This window comes from Macaca fascicularis, chromosome 2, assembly GCF_037993035.2.
Source record: "Macaca fascicularis isolate 582-1 chromosome 2, T2T-MFA8v1.1".
In the NCBI taxonomy this organism is placed as follows: Eukaryota; Metazoa; Chordata; class Mammalia; order Primates; family Cercopithecidae; genus Macaca; species Macaca fascicularis.
This window is the reverse complement of record NC_088376.1, coordinates 113,872,964-113,890,083: the sequence shown is the minus strand read 5'-3', so window position 1 is coordinate 113,890,083 and position 17,120 is coordinate 113,872,964. Positions and strand designations below refer to the sequence as shown.

Here is a 17,120-nt window from a genome sequence, read left to right as displayed (position 1 = left end):
TGTGATTGAACCAGATACTGATGCCTCTCAAGAAATGGGAAATGAAACTGTAAATATAACTAAGAAGATGAAGATCAGGCAAATGGTAAGAAAGCGGCTGCAGCCAGGTGCAGTGACTCACGCCTGTAATCCCAGCACTCTGGGAGCCTGAGGCAGGCAGGTCACGAGGTGAGGAGTTCGAGACCAGCCTTACCAACATGGTGAAACCCCATCTCTACTATACAAAAATTAGCCAGGCGTGGTGGTGCACACATGTAATCCCAGCTCCTCAGGAGGCTGAGGCAGGAGAATCGCTTGAACCCAGGAGGCGGAGGTTGCAGTGAGCTGAGATCATGCCACTGCACTCCAGCCTGGCAACAGAGCAAGACTCCATATCAAAAAAGATAAGAGAGGGGAGGAGAGTGGAGGAGAGGGGAGGGGAGGGGAGGGGAGGGGAGGGGAGGGGAGGGGAGGGGAGGGGAGGGGAGGGGAGAGGAGAGGAAGCGAGGCTGCCATTGAAGCCCCAGATAAAGGTGCACTACAGAAAGCCACTGTCTTGTTCACAGATGCCACCAAGCTGAATCCTCACTTGACCATTCTGTATGTCAAGAGAGTCAGTGTCTTTATCACATTACAGAAGCCAAACATTGCCATTCGAGACTGACAGAACAAATGAAATAAATTCTGATAAGGCTCAGCCTTACAAGCGGTGAGGAAAGCACACAAATTTCTGGGCCATTGGAAAGCAGCAGCTATAATCTTGCCCCTGACTATAAACTAGATTGTGATAAAGATGCTAGTGCAATGCTGAAAGAAGTTCAACTGAGGGCCAAGAAAATTGCAGAACATTAGAGAAAGGTTGAATAGAAGTATCAAGAGCAAGAAATCAAAGAAAGAATAAAAAGGGTTAAAGAAGGCTCCATAAGATCATGAGAGAGCTCAGAGGCAGAAGAAGCCAGATGACATTCAGGAGCTCAGTATGGCTCTTTTCAAGGTGGCTTTCCCAGGGGAATGCCTGGTAATTTTCCTGGAGCAATGTCTGGAATGGCAGAAATGCCTGGATGCAATGAAATTCTTAGTGATCTAGAGCAGCGGTGTTCAATCTTTTGGCTTCCCTGGACCACACTCAAAGAAGAATTGTCTTGGGCCACACATAAAATACAGTAACACTAACAAGAGCTGATGGGCTTTAAAAAAAAAAATCGCAAAAAAACTCATAATGTTTTAAGAAAGTTGACAATTTTGTGTTGGGCCACATTCAAAGCTGTTCTGGGCTACATATGGCCCATGGGCTTGACAAGCTTGATCTAGAGGTTCTTGCAGCCATGCAGGAAACAGAAGTTACGGTGGTCCTTCCAGGATGTGGCCCAGAACACAGCAAATATGTCAAAACACCAGAGCAACCAAAAAGTTATAAATCTCATCAGTAAATTGTCAGCCAATTAAGTGAAGCAAAATGCCCTTTGGACAAGTAAAACTCCCTAGGTGAAGGAAAAGCAAACTAGATCACCTAATAAATGTTACAATAATACAAACAAGTGTACCTCTGATCAAGACAACTAGAAGGCTTTGAAGATCATCTCTATCCCTCTTTCCCAAATGCAGCTGAATATTTTACTATGGTTTGCCATTAGGATATTCATTCAAATCATGTGTTCCTGCTAGAAATTACAAACTATAATAAAATACTAAATATTTATACTGAATAAAATACTAAATATTTTAAACCTTAAAACATTTAAAACAAAAGGATGTGTTAGTTCATATATTTTTCTTTAATAATCATTTTGTATTTTTCCCTTAAATCATTAGGCAAGGAAGATACTTAAGTATGGAAGATTTATTGCTCTGGTTTTAGTGAAATACAGGTTTACAAGTGGGAGACAAATAAAACTAATTTAAGTAGATAAAGTTTGAGTTGAATATATGATTAGTGAGCAATTTTGATTTCTCTTTTTAAATGATTTTTTTAACATGAAGAATTCTGATAAAACTATTAATATTACCAGTATTTCAACAGAACCTGAGGAGAGACTGGAAGTACTTGGTATAGCAGCAGTAATCTTATTATGTTTTACATAGCATGCACCCTCGTGCCAGTTACATTTAAACCTTACATAATGGTAAAGAATTTTCTTTAATGCTCCAGTAGAGCTGGCTTATTCAGCTCTGTTCTTGTTCAATATATCAAGAAAATGTTTCATATTATTTCAACAGCGAACAGGCAAAGACTCTCAAAACACAACAGTTTTTTTTTTTTTTTTAATTCAAAAACTTAAAGAGGAAGAGACGATTGCAACTTCATTCTATGAGGCAAGCACTGCTCTGATACCAAAATCAGACAGGGACACAACAAACAAGAAAACTATAGGCCAATAATCCTGATCAACATAAATGCAAAAATCTTCTACAAAATATTAAATACTCAAATTCAACAACATATCAAAAACATAATTCATCATGATCAAGTGGGATTCATCCCAGGGAATCAAGAATGGTTAAACATATGAAAATCAAAAAACATGATACATCGCGTCAACAAAATCAGAGACAAAACCCGTATCATTTCAATGGGTGCTGAAAACGCATTGATAAAGTTCAAAATCCCTTCATGATAAAACCTCTAAACAAACTGAGTACAGAAGGAATTTACCTGAACACAACAATGGCCACACATAACAAACCCATAGCTAATATTATACTGAACGAACAGGGAAAAATTGAAAGTCTTTCCAAAGAGATCTCAAACAAGACAAGGATAAGACTTCCACCACTTTTATTTAACATAGTACTGCAAGTCCTAGCCAGAACAAACAGGCAAGAGAAAGAAGTGAAAGGGCACTCAAATTGGAATTTTAAAAATCCAATTATCCTTGTTTGCAGACAAAATAATTTTTTTTTTATTTTACTTTAACTTCTGGGATACATGTGCAGAACGTGCAGGTTTGTTACATAGGTACACATGTGCCATGTTGGTTTGCTGCACATATCAACTCATCATCTAGGTTTTAAGCCCCGCATGCATTAGGTATTTGTCTTAATGCTCTCCCACCCTTTCCCCACAACTCTGGTGTGTGATGTTCCCCTCTCTGTGTCCATGTGTTCTCATTGTTCAACTCCCACTTAAGAGTGAGAACGTGTGGTGTTTGGTTTTCTGTTTCTATGTTAGTTTGCTGAGAATGATGGCTTCCAGCTTCATTCATGTGCCTGCAAGCACATGAACTCATTCTTTTCTATGGCCACAATAACCTTATATTTAGAGAAACCTAAAGACACCACCACAAAAAAGCTCAGAACTGAAAAACGTATTTAGTGATGTTGCAGCATACAACCTCAACATACAAAAATCAGTAGCATTTACACATACTACCAGTGAAAAATCAAAAAAGCTATCTGATTTACAATCGCTACCAAAAATAAAATAAAATACTTAGGAATAAATTTAACCAAGTGGAAGATCTCTACAAGTAAAACTACAAAACACTAATGAAAGAAACTGAAGAGGACACAAAATAAATGGAAAGATATGCCAGGTTCATGGATTAGAAGAATTAATATTGTTAAAATGCCTATACTTTTTTCGTTTTTTAAATTTATTTCTAAGATATAGGGTCCCATTTCATCACCAGGCTGGAGTGCAGTGGAACAATTAGCTCACTGCAGCCTTGAACTCCTAGGCTCAAGGGATCCTCCTGCTTCAGCCTCCCAGGTAGCTGGGACTACAAATGCATCCACCATGCCCAGCTAATTTTTTCTTTTATTTTTTGCAGACATAAGGTTTTGCCATCTTGCTTAGGCAGGTCTCAAACTTCTGGGCTCAAGTGACCCTCCCACCTCAGCCTCCCAAAGTGCTGAGATTACAGGTGTGACCTATCACATCCAGCAAAATATACTTCCCAAAGCAATCTATACATTTAATGCAATTCCTATCAAAATACCAATGACAGGAGGAAAAGATGGAGCAAGATGCTGAAATAGAAAGCTCCACTGATCACCCCACTGAGAGGACAATTTAACAAAAAACAAAAGAAAAGAAAAAAACACCTTCATAAAAACCAAAACTCAGGCAAGTACTTACAGCATCCAATTTTAACTTTACGTTACTGAAAGAGAAAATGAAGAGGTAGAAAAAACAGTTTTGAATCACAGACACCACATTTCCCCCAACCCATAGCAGCTACTGCATGGTGCAGAGAATAATTCTGTATGCTGGGGGAGAAAGAGCGCGTAGAAATTGGGAGACATTGAACTCAAAGTTGTTCCATTAGAGCAGAAATAAAAACCAGAATAAATTTGGCTGATGTGTGCCCATGAAGAAAGCATTTAAACCAGCCCTAGGCAGAGGAGAATAGCTGATCTCAGTGATTGGAACTTGAGTTCCTGAAAGTCTCACCACCTCAGGCTAAAGACTCTGGGGCTCTAAATAAACTTGAAAGGCAGTCTAGGCCACAAGGACTGTAACTCCTAGGTGAGTCCCAGTGGCAAACCAGACCCAGAGCCAGTGGATTAGGAAACACACAATCTAATGAGAGAACAGCTAGGGTAGCTAAGAAAGTGCTGGCATCACCTCTCCCTTAACCCCCCAGGCTGCACAGCTTGCAGCTCCAACAGACCCCTTCCTTTTGTGTGAGGAGAGGAGAGGAAAGAGTGAAGAAGACTTTGTCTGGCATCTTGGATACCAGCTCAGTCACAGCAGTATAAGGCACTGCTCAGAGTCGTGAGGTCATGAGGTCCCCTTTCCAGGCCCTACCTCCCAGACGACACTTCTAAACATGCCCTGGGCCAGAAGAGAACCCGCTGCCTTGAAGGGAAGGGCAAAATCCTAGCAAAATTCATCATCTGCTACCTAAAGAGCCGTTGGGGGCCTGAATAACCAGGAGTGATACCCAGGTACTACATCAAGGGCCTTGGGTGAGAATCTGAAACTTGCTGGCTTCGGGCGAAACTCAGCACATTTCCAGCTGTGTTGGCTACCAGGCAAGCCTTCTGCTTGAGAAAAGTGGAGGGGGAAAGTAAAGGGGGCTTTCTCTTACACCTTAGGAACCAACGAGGTCACAGGTAGGTACAGAACAAAGCAGGCTCTTGGGTCCCTGATTCCAGGACTTGGCTCTTGGACAGCATTTTTGGACCTGTCCTGGGCCAGGGAGGAGCCCGCTGCCCTGAAGGGTGAGTCTCAGGCCAGGAAAGAGTCACCACAAGCTGACTGAAGAGCTCTTGGCCTTAAAATATTGGTGGTAGTCTGGCAGTAGGCCCCATGGGCCTGTGATGGCAGGGGTCACAGGATGAGGCTCCTTTGCCTTTGGAAAGGGGAGGAAAGAAGGGGAAGGATGGTGTCTTGTGGTTTTGGCGTCAGCTCAACTATGGTACAAGAGAACACAAGGCAGACTTCTTAGGTTTTTGACTGTAGTCCCTGGCTCCCAGATATCACCTCTAAACCCACCCAGGAACTGGGGAAACTCAGTACCCTGAAGGAAAGGACACAGGCCTGACTGGCTTTGCCACCTGCTCATTCTAGAGCTCCAGGGCCTTGAACAGACATATACAGTAGCCAGGGAGTGGTTACAGTAGGCCTTGGGTGAGACCCAGTGGACCTGGCTTCAGGTCTGACCCAGCACGGTCCTAGTGGTGGTGACCACAGAGGTGCTTGCGTCACTCAAACTCCAGCTTCAGGTGGCTCAAAACAGAGAGAGAGACTGCTTGTTTGGCAGAAAGTAAGAGAAGAGAACAAGAGTCTCTGTCTGATAACACAGAGAATTCTTCCAGATATTGTCCAAGACCATCAAGGTGGTCCCTCTACAAATCTGAAAAAACCACAGCATTAACTAGACTTGGGGTCTCCCCTAAAGCAGACACAGCTTAAATCACAACAGCCAAGTCCCTTTGAATATCTGGAAGGCCTTCCTAAGAAAGACAAGTACAAACAAGCTCAATAAATAACTAACTCAAAGACTGCCTTAAATAACTAACTCTTCAATGCCTACCACAGACGAAACTCCACAAGTATCAAGACCATATCGAGGAAAATATGGCCTTACCAAATAAACTAAATAAGGCACCCAGAACCAAATCCAGAGAAACAGAGATACATGACCTTTCGGAGAACTCAAAATAGTTGTTTTTAGTAAACTCAAAGAAATTCAAGATAACACACAGAAGAAATCCAGAATTCTATCAGGTAAATTTAGCAAAGAGACTGAAATAATTTAAAATAATCAAGCCAAAATTCTGGAGTTGAAAAATGCAACTGACATACTGAATAATGCACCAGAGTCTGTTGAATCAAGAATGATTCATTCTGCAGAATGAATCAAGCACAAGAAAGAATTAGTGAGTTTTAAGACAGGCTATTTGAAAATACACAAAGGAGACAAACATTAAAAGAATAAAAAACAACGAAGCAAGATGACAGGATCTAGAAAATAGCCTCAAAAGAGCAAATCTAAGGGTTGGCCTTAAAGAGGAGGTAGAGAAAGAAATAGGGTTTGGAACTTTACTATAAGGAAAAAAAAAAATTAGCCAGGCGTGGTGGCGGGTGCCTGTAGTCCCAGCTTCTCGGGAGGCTGAGGCAGGAGAATGGCGTGAACTCAGGAGGCAGCAGAGCTTGCAGTGAGCGGAGATCATGCCACTGCACTCCAGCCTGGGCCACAGAGCGAGACTCCATCTCAAAAAAAAACAAAAAAAAAAAACAAAAAGAAATAATAACAGAGAACCCTCCAAACATAGCGAGAGACATCCATATCCAAGTTCAAGAAGGTTACAGAACACCAAGCAAATTTAACCCACAGAAGACTACCTCAAGACATTTAATAATCAAACTCACAAAGATCAAGGATTTAAAAAAGGATCCTAAAAGCAGCAAGAGAAAAGAAACAAATAACTAACATACAATGGAGCTCCAACATGTCTAACAACAAACTTTTCCATGGAAACCTTACAGGCCAGAAGAGTGGCATAACATATTTAAAGTGCTGAAGAAAAAAACAACAACTTTTACCCTAGAATAACGTATACAGGGAAAATACATTTAAAACATGAAGGAGAAATAAAGGCTTTCCCAGATAAACAAAAGCAGATGGATTTCATCAACACCAGACCTGTCCTACAAAAAATGCTAAAGGGAGTACTTTAATCAGAAAGAAAAAGGATGATGACAAGCAACAAGTAATCACCTGAAGGTACGAAACTCATCGGTAATACTAAGTACACAGAAAAATACAGAATATTATATATAAAACTGTAACTGCAGTCTGTAAACTACTCTTATTCTAAGTAGAAAGAGAAAATGATTAGTCCACAAAAAATAATAACTACAACAACTATTCAGGAGAGGCAGTACAATAAAATATAAAAAGAAACAACAAAAAGTTGAAAAGCAGGGGAATTAAGTTAAAGTGAAGTTTTTCTAAGTTTTCTTTTTGCTTGTAAGTTTATGCTAACAGTGTTAAGCTGTTATCAGCTAAAAATAATGGATAATAAGGTAGTATTTGCAAGCCTCATGGTAATCACAAAAAAAAAATACAAGAGATCCAAAAAAAGCAAAAAATTAAATCATATCACCGGAGAAAAATATCTTCACAAAAAAGTAGAATGGAAAGAAAGAAAAAAGAGAAGACAACAAAACAACCAGAAAACAAATAACAAAAGAACAGGAATAAGTCCTTACTTATCAATAATAATGCTGAATGGAAAGGGACTAAACTTTCCAATCAAAGGATATTGCATGGTTGAATAAATGAAAACACAAGACCCAATGATCTTTTGCTTACAAGAAGCACACTTACCCTATAAAGGTACACGTGCACTAAAAATAAAAACATGAAAAAAGATATTCCATACCAATGGAAACCAAAAAAGAGCAGAAGTAGCTATACTTAGACAAAATAGATATCAAGACAAAAATTAAAAGAAGATTTGAAGAAGTACACTATATAACAATAAAGTGTCAATTCGGTAAGAGAATATAACAATTTTAAGTACATATGCACCCAACACTGGAGAACACAAATATACCAACCAAATATTATTAGAGTGAAAGACAAAGATAGACTTTAATACGATAATAGCTGGAGACATCAAAACCCCACTTTCAGTATTGGAGATATCTTCCAGGCAGAAAATCAACAAAGAAACATCAGACTTAATCTGCACTACAGATGAAATGAATCGAATAGATATTTACAGAACATTTCATGCAAAGGCAGCAGAATACACATTCTCTTCCTCAGTACATGCATTATTCTCAGGGACAAACTATATGTTAGGTCACAAAACAACTCTTAAAATATTTTTAAAATGGAAACAATATTAAGCATCTTCTTTGACCACAATGGAATAAAACTAGAAATCACAACAAAAAGATTTGTAGAAACTATACAAATATACGCAAATGAAACAACATGCTCTTGAATAACCAGTGGATCAGTGAAGTAATTTTTTAAAAAATTGAAAAATTTCTGGAAAGAAAACTACAGCAAAAGCAGTACTTTGATGGAAGTTTAGAGCTATAAGTACCTACATCAATAAAGAAGAAAACTTTAAACAATCTAACAATCCATCTTAAAGGACTAGCAAAGCAAGAGCAAATCAAACCCAAAATCAGCAGAAGAAAAAAAAAGATCAGGTCGCACATGGTGGCTCACACTTGTAATCCCAGCACTTTGGGAGGCCAAAGCAGGTGGAGTTTGCTCTCAGGAGTTTGAGACCATCCTGGCCAACATGACAAAATCCCATTTCTACCAAAAACACAAGAAATTAGCTGGGCATGGCAGCACGCGCCTGTGGTCCCAGCTACTCAGGAGGCTGAGGTGGGAGAATCACTTGAGCCCAGGAGGCAGAGGTTGCCGTGAGCTGAGATCACACCACTGACTCCAGCCTGAGTGACACTGAGACCCCATCTCAAAAAAAAAAAAAAAAAAAAATCAGAGCAGAAATAAAATTGAAAGAAAGAAAACAATGTTTAAAAATGAAAAAAGTTGGTTTTTTGAAAAGTTAAACAAAACTGACAAACTTTTAGCCAGACCAAAAAAAAAAAAAAAAAAACCAGATTATCCAAATAAATAAAATCAGGGATGAAAATGGAGACATTACAACTGATACTGCAGAAAAATAAAGTGTAAAAATAAATAATAAAAATAAATAATAAAATCATTAGTGGCTACTATGAGCAAGTATATGCCAATACCACTAAATTGGGAAATCTAGAAGAAATTCCTAGACCTACAACTTACCAATATTAAACAATGAAGAAATCCAAAACCTGCAAAGACCAGTAACAAGATCAAAGCCATAATAAAAAATCAGCTTGGTGCAGTGGCTCACGCCTATAATCCCAGCACTCTGGGAAGCTGAGGCAGGTGGATAACTTGAGCCCAGGAGTTTGAGACCAGCCTGGGCAAAATGTTTCGTGAAATCCCAACTCTACAAAATATACAAAAATTAGTCAGGTGTGGTGGTGTGTGCCTGTAGTCCCAGCTACTTGGGGATCTGAGGTGTGAGAAATGCTTGAGTCCAGGGAGGGTGAAGCTGAAGTAAGCCATAATCATGCCACCACACTCCAGAATGGGTGACAGAGTGAGATCCTGTCTCCAAAGGAAAAACAAAAGCAGGCCGGGCATGGTGGCTCAAGCCTGTAATCCCAGCACTTTGGAAGGCTGAGGTGGGCAGATCACGAGATTAGGAGATTAAGACCATTCTGGCCAACATGGTGCAACCCTGTCTCTACTAAAAATACAAAAATTAGCTGGCTGTGGTGGCACGTGCCTGTAATCCCAGCTACTCAGGAGGCGGAGGCAGGAGAATCACTTGAACCCGGGAGGCGGAGATTGTAGTGAGCCAAGATCGTGCCATTGCACTCCAGTCTGGCGACAGAGCGAGACTCCGTCTCAAAAAAAAAAAAAAAAAAAAAGTCTCCCAGTAAAGAAAAGCCTGGGACCCAACGGCTTCAGTGCTGAATTCTACCAAACATTTAAAGAAGAACTAATACCAATCCTCTTTAAAATATTACAAAAAATAGAGGAAGAGGGGATACTTCCAAACCATTCTATGAGGCCATTATTACCCTAATATCAAAATCAAACAATGACACATGAAAAAGGAAAACTACAGGCCAGTATCTCTGGTGAACACTGATGCAAACATCCTCAACAAAATACTAGCAAAACGAATTCAACAGTATATTAAAGAGATCATTCATCATGATCAAGTAAGATTCATCCCTGGGACAGAAGGATGGCTCTACATACACAAATCAATGTGATACATCATTACCAACAAAAGACAAAAACCATATGATCATTTCAATTGATTATGAAAAAGCATCTGATAAAGTTCAAAATCCCTTCATGAAAAAAAAAAACAACCCTCAAAAAAAACAGTAAGTAACTAGAAACACACCTCAACATAATAAAGGCCATATATGACAGACCCACAGCTAGTATAATACTGACTGCGGAAAAGCTGAAAGCCTTTCTTTCCTCTAAGATCTGGAACACTATAAGGATGCCCGCTTTCCATGTTTCTCAACATAGTACTGGAAGTCCTAGGTACAGCAATCAGACAACAGAAAGAAATACAGGGCATCCAATTTGGAAAGAAAAAAGTCAAGTTATCCTTGCAGATGATATAATCCTATATTTAGAAAAACCTAAAGACTACACACACACACACACACACACACAAATTCAGTAAAGTCACAGGATACAAAATGAACATACAAATGTCAGTAGCATTCCTATACGCTAATAGTGAACAATTTAAAAAAGAAATTCAAAAAGTAATTTTCTTTACAATAACCACACATAAAATTAAATCTATGAGGTAACCAAAGAAGTAAAAGATTTCTATCATAAAAACTATAAAACAAGGACTAAAGAAATTGAAGGGATGCCAAAAAATAAAAAACATTCCATGTTCATGGATTGCATGAATCAATGCTGTTAAAGTGTCTATAGTTCCCAAAGAAATCTACAGATTCAATGCAATCCCTACTAAAATACCAATGACATCATTCACAGAAACAGAAAAAAAATCCTAAAATATATTTGGAACCACAAAAGAAACAGAATAGCCACAGCTACCCTAAGAAAAAGAACAAGTCTGGTGGAATCACATTACCTGACTTCAAATTATACTAGAGAGCTATAGTAACCAAAAGAGCATGGTATTGGCATAAATAGTGGCATAAATATAGACATACACACCAAAGGAACACAATAGAGAACCCAGAAACAAACGTACACATCTACAGTGAACTCATTTTCAATAAAGGTGCCCAGAACATACACTGAGGAAAAGACATTCTCTTTAACAAATGGTGCTGGGGAACCTGAGTATCCACCTACAGAATGAAACTAGACCCCATCACTCACCATATAAAAATATCTAATCAAAATGGGTGAAAGATTTGAATATACCCTCAAACTACAAAACTACTAGAAGAAAATCTTGGGGAAACTCTCCAGGTCATTGGTCGGTCAAAGCTTTGTCTAAAAAAAAAAAAAAAAAAAAAGAGTTTCGCTTTGTCACCAGGCTGGAGTGTAGTGCCACGATCTGGGCTCACTGTAACCCCTGACTCCCTGCTTCAAGGGATTCTTCTGCCTCAGCCTCCCGAGTAGCTGGGATTACAGGCACATGCCACCATGCCCAGCTAATTTTTGTATTTTTAGTAGAGACGGGGTTTCACCATGTTGGCCAGGATGGTCTCGATCTCCTGACCTCGTGATCTGCCCACCTTAGCCTCCCAAAGTGCTGGGATTACAGGCGTAAGCCACTGTGCCCAACCCCGCCAAAAAATTCTTAATACCCCAAAAGAACAGGCAACAAAAGAAAAAATGGACAAACGGGATCACATCAAGTTACAAAGCTTCTTCACAGCAAAGGAAACAATCAACAAAATGAACAACCCACAGAATAAGAGAAAATATTAATGACCAGAATATATAAGGAACTCAAACAACTCTACAGGAAAAAAATCAAATAATCTGATCAAAAAACGGGCAAAAGATCTGAACAGACATTTCTCAAAAGAAAATATACCAACTGTAAAACAGGTATATGAAAAGGTACTCAACATCACTGATCACCAAAGAAATACAAATCAAAACTACAATGAAATATCATCTCACCCGAATTAAAATGGCTTATATCCAAAAGACAAACAATAACAAATGCTGGTGAGGATGTGGAGAAAAGGGAAACCTTGTATGCTGTTGGTGGGAATGTCAATTAGTACAACCACTATAGAGAACAGTTTGGAGGTTCCTCCAACAACTAAAATTAGAGCTACTATATGATCCAGCAATCCCACTGCTGGTTATATAGCCAAAAGAAAGGAAATCAGTATATCGAAGAGATACATGTGCTCCCATGTTTGTTGCAGCACTGTTAACAACAGCCAAGATTTGGAAGCAATCTAAGCATCTATCAACAGACAAATGGATAAAGAAAATGTGGTACACATATACAATTGAGTACTATTCAGTCATAAAGAAGAATAAGATCCTGTTATTTGCAACAACATGGATGAAACTGGAGATCATTACGTTAAGTGAAATAAACCAGGCACAGAAAGACAAACATCACATGTTGTCACTTATTTCTGGGATCTAAAAACCAAAACAACAGAACTCATGGAGATAGAGAGTAGAATGGTTGCCAGAGGGTGGGAAGGGTCATAGAGAAACAGAGGGTGAGGTGGAGATGGTTAATGTGTACAAAAAAATAGGGAGAATGTATAAGACCTAAAATTTGAAAGCACAACATGGTGACTACAGTCAATAATAACTGGATTGTACATTTAAAAATAACTAAAATAGTACAATTAGACTGTTGGTAACACAAAAGATAAAAGCTTGAGGGGACAGATACCCCATTCTCCATGATGTGATTGTTACACATTGCATGCCTGCATCAAAACATCTCATTTACCCCATAAATGTATAAATCTACTATGTACCCCCAAAATTAAACATTAAAAATTAAAGAGAAAACCTCTGACACTCCTCACAGAAAGGGAAAAAAAATCTTAAAATGTATGTGGAACCACAAAAGACCCCAAACAGCTACTGCCGGGCAAAAAGAACAAGGCTGGAAGCATCATAATACCTGACTTCAAAATATACTACTACAAAGCGACAGTAACCAAAACAGCATGACTGGCATAAAAACACACATAGATCAATAGAACAGAATAGAGAACTCAGAAATAAGTCCACACACTTACAGCCAATTCATTTGCAACAAAGGAACCAAGAATATACATTGGAGAAAGGAGTCCCTTTAATAAATGGTGCTGCGAAAACTGGATATCCCTACGCAAAAGAACGAAACTAGATCCCCATCTTCAGCCATATACAAAAATCAACTCAAAATGGATTAAAAACTTAAATGTAAGACCTGGCACTATTAAACTACTAAAACAAAACAAAATTAGAAAAACACTACAGGACATTGGCTTGAGCAAAAATTGTTGGGGAAGACCTGAAAAATCACAGGCAACAAAAGCAAAAACAGACAAATGGGATTACATCAAACTAAAGTTCTTCAAAGCAAACAATCAATAAAGTGAAGAAAGAACCTACAGAATGAAAGGAAATAATCTGCAAATTATCCATCTGTCAAGGGATTAATAACCAGAATATACGAAGAACTCAATAGCAAAAAAAAAAAAAAAAATCCAATTTGAAAATGGACAAAATACCTGAATGGACATTTCTCAAAAGATGTATAAATGGCTACAGGTATATTAAACAATGCTGCTCAATACCACTAATAATCAGGAAAATGTAAATCAAAACTACAATGAGATACTCACCTTACCCTAGTTACAATAGCTATTACTAGAAAGACAAAAAAATAACAACTACTGGCAAGTAATGTAGAGAACAGGGAAAGCACACACACTGTTGGCAGGAATGTAAAGTGACATAGCCATTACAGAAAACAATACAGGGGTTTCTCAAAAAACTTAAAAAGGACTACCATATGATCCAGCAATCCCCTGCTTGGTACATATCCGAAGAAAAAGAAATGAGTGTGTAGAAGATAGAGCTGCATGCCTATGTTTATTGGAGCACTACTGGCAATAGTCAAGATGTGAAATCACCCTAAGTGTTCATCAACACAAGAAGGGATAAAGAAAATAAAGCACATATACAAAACTGAATGTTATTCAGTGATAAAAACAAATAAAATCCTGTCATTTGCAGCAACATAAATGGAACTGGTGATCATTAGGTTAAGTGAAACAACATAGTCACACAGTTTGTTTGTTCTCAAGATGCCTGACTAGGGATGTTGGGTGCCAGCTCTTCTCAGAAAGAAGATCAAAGTTACTGGTGAATGGACAAATCCCAAAAGAAAAACTGAGAAAAAGTAGCCAGGACTTGTCAGAGTAGCCATGGGAAGAACATGGGATTCAAAAAGGAAAGTATCAAGAGTCTAGCAAAGATCAACCGCTGGAAAACTGGAGTCTCATGGAAAGGATAGGTGGGAGTACTTCTGTGCTGCGCACACCCCTGTAACATTCTATGAATCACCAAACTGCTGGAAAGTCCCTCTGCCCTTGTAACCCAGAGCTATGGTATTGGTGATTATTTGGGAACTTCTCAAGGACAAAGAACTGGGTAGTCAGCTCACACAGGCTACCTACATTCCCCTCAGACCTGAACTGAGACAGACCATGCCATAGAGGTTCCGCACTTGTCGTAGGCCACTACCATGCCCAGGGACTCTCTGCCCTTGAGTCACAGCACCACCAGATCCCCTGCAAACATACCCTACAATCCACTCTGACTTTGACAAACACAGAGAACCACTGAGTCCCTGGGAAGCTGCAGGATGCCTGGAGATCTAACCCTCAGTGTAGGCCACCCATAAGGGAGGGGGAAGTGCAGCCCACCAAAGCCCTCGTTGGCACAAATAAAACACAGGAGTAGTGCCAATCACTGCAGGGGCCAGCATCAACACCCAGAAATGGCTGTGGAGAACGGGTCCTCTCCCACCCTAACTGCTCCCATTCATTGTTGCAGAAGCAGCAGCAGTTCTTCCCACTGGAGGAAGACACATGTGTACTTGCAGAAAGTGTTATTTGTGCTTTTCATGGTGGCTACACCCTTGCTGAATGTAAGCCCATGCCACTCGGGCCTACATGAAAGGAAGGGCCCAACTCCCCCTCCCTACACAAAATGGCAGTGTCCTGGCAATAAAGGACAGCCAATTCATGAAGTTGCCTGCTCTGGATTAGGGGAAGAGGCTCTGCCCAGAGCTCATTTGGTGGTAGCCATGAGAAGGGCTGCAGCCACATTGAAGCCAGGAATGAAAAGACAAAGTCTTTATGAAGTGAAGGTCATGAGCCCTACAACAAAGGCATGATAGGGAAGCATACTGCACTCCTACCTAATAATGACGAGGAGCTGATGCACTCCTGAGCCCCTCCCCTAAGAACTAAGCACACTCCAACAGGATCACTTCCTGCCACCCCCACCAGCAGGGCAGGTGCTTCCACTTATCATCAGCCAACCTAAGGGAAAACCAGCTCTTACTCTTAAGCACCACCTACTGGATTTCAGCCTGAACTGTACCACCAAATAAAAGACATGCTGCCCAAAGGGCTTGGTGCTTGATAAGTTAAGCTTCCTGAGTTCTCTGTATCCTCAGCCCTGAAGGATATATGTAAGCTAATTCATCCAATACATCACTACAACAAACAGTATCTGAGAAAGCTGCCACACAGAAGATACCCACAACCAGGGAACCCATACAGAGCCTTGGCCCCCTGAAAGCACCCAGGAACTAAGCCAAACCATTATGCACATCCAGACAAGCAACTGCTAAAAGAAATCATCGCCACCAAATCAATCACACAAGAAATGCTCAAAGGAGTTCTAAAGATGAAAAGGAAAGATACTTGCTACCATAAAAGCACACGTAAGTATAAAGCTCACATATCATATAAAGCAATTATACAATTGAGACGGCAAAGCAACTAGCTGACAATACCATCACATGGACAAAATCTTACATAGCAATATTAACCTTGAACATAAAATAAATGAAACAGCACATTTAAAAGACAGAGAGTGGCAATTTGCATTAAAAAAAAAAAAGAACCAACCTTCTGCTGCCATCTCATATGTAATGACACCCAAAGGCTCAACATAAAGGGATAAAGATCGCACAAATGCAAAGCAAAAAAACAGAGACGGTGTTGCTCTTATTCTATGAGATAAAACAGACTTAAGACCAGCAACAAGAAAAAAAAGACAAAGAAGGCCATTATGCAACAACAAAGGGGTTCAATTCAAAAGAAGATTTAACTATCTCAAATATATACACACCCAATATCATACCACCCAGGATATAGAACATATACTACCAAAATTACAAAAAGAGACAGAGAGCCATACAGCAATGGTGGAGAACTTCAATACCCACAGACAGAACTAGACACATCACTGAGGCAGAGAAAAAAGAAACTGTGGACTTAAATTAAATTCTTCACCAAATGACCTAATATTCATCTACAGAATACTCCAGGCAACTACCACAGAATATACCTTTTTCTCATCTGCAGATGGAACACTCTCAAAAATTGACCATTGGGGAGTGGAAAAGATGGCTGACTAGAAGAAGCTAGTGTATGTGTCTCTCACAGGAACAAAAGGCGTGAGTAAATACAACACCTTAACTGAAACATCCAAGTACTCACACTGGGATTAATCAAGGAAACAACTTGACCCACAGAGAACAAAGAAAAGCAAGACAGGACAACGACCCACCTGGGAGCAACATGGAGCCAGGAGATCCTCCACCACCCAGCAAAGTGGTGAGTGAATAAGCAACCCTGGAAAACCATGCTTCTCCCACAGATGTTTGCGACCCTCAGATCAGGAGATCCCACTAAACCAGGACCTTCAGTCTTCAGTCTGAGCTACGCAGAGTCTCAGCAGAGCAGTCCCTCAGGCATGCATGGAGACCCTGGAGCCCTAGATACTTGGGCTTCCAGCAAAAGTAACCAGAGCTACAGCAAAGTGGAAGGTTAGGCTGCTGTATGTACCCCTAGGAAAGAGACTGAATCCAGAAAGCTCAGCAGCAATGGCCTGCAGGCCACACTTCCATGGCACCTCAGAAGATACAACCCACTG

The 17,120-nt window shown here is 39.8% G+C and overlaps 1 protein-coding gene and 1 pseudogene across 17 annotated transcripts in view; one reads left to right on the top strand and one right to left on the bottom strand.

The window, feature by feature from the left end:
• DOCK3 (dedicator of cytokinesis 3) overlaps window positions 1–17,120 on the bottom strand; it is a 687,722-nt gene that overhangs the window by 509,664 nt on the left and 160,938 nt on the right. The gene's annotated exons all lie outside the window — the stretch shown is intronic.
• On the top strand, window positions 35–1,425 carry LOC102140211 (hsc70-interacting protein pseudogene; annotated as a pseudogene).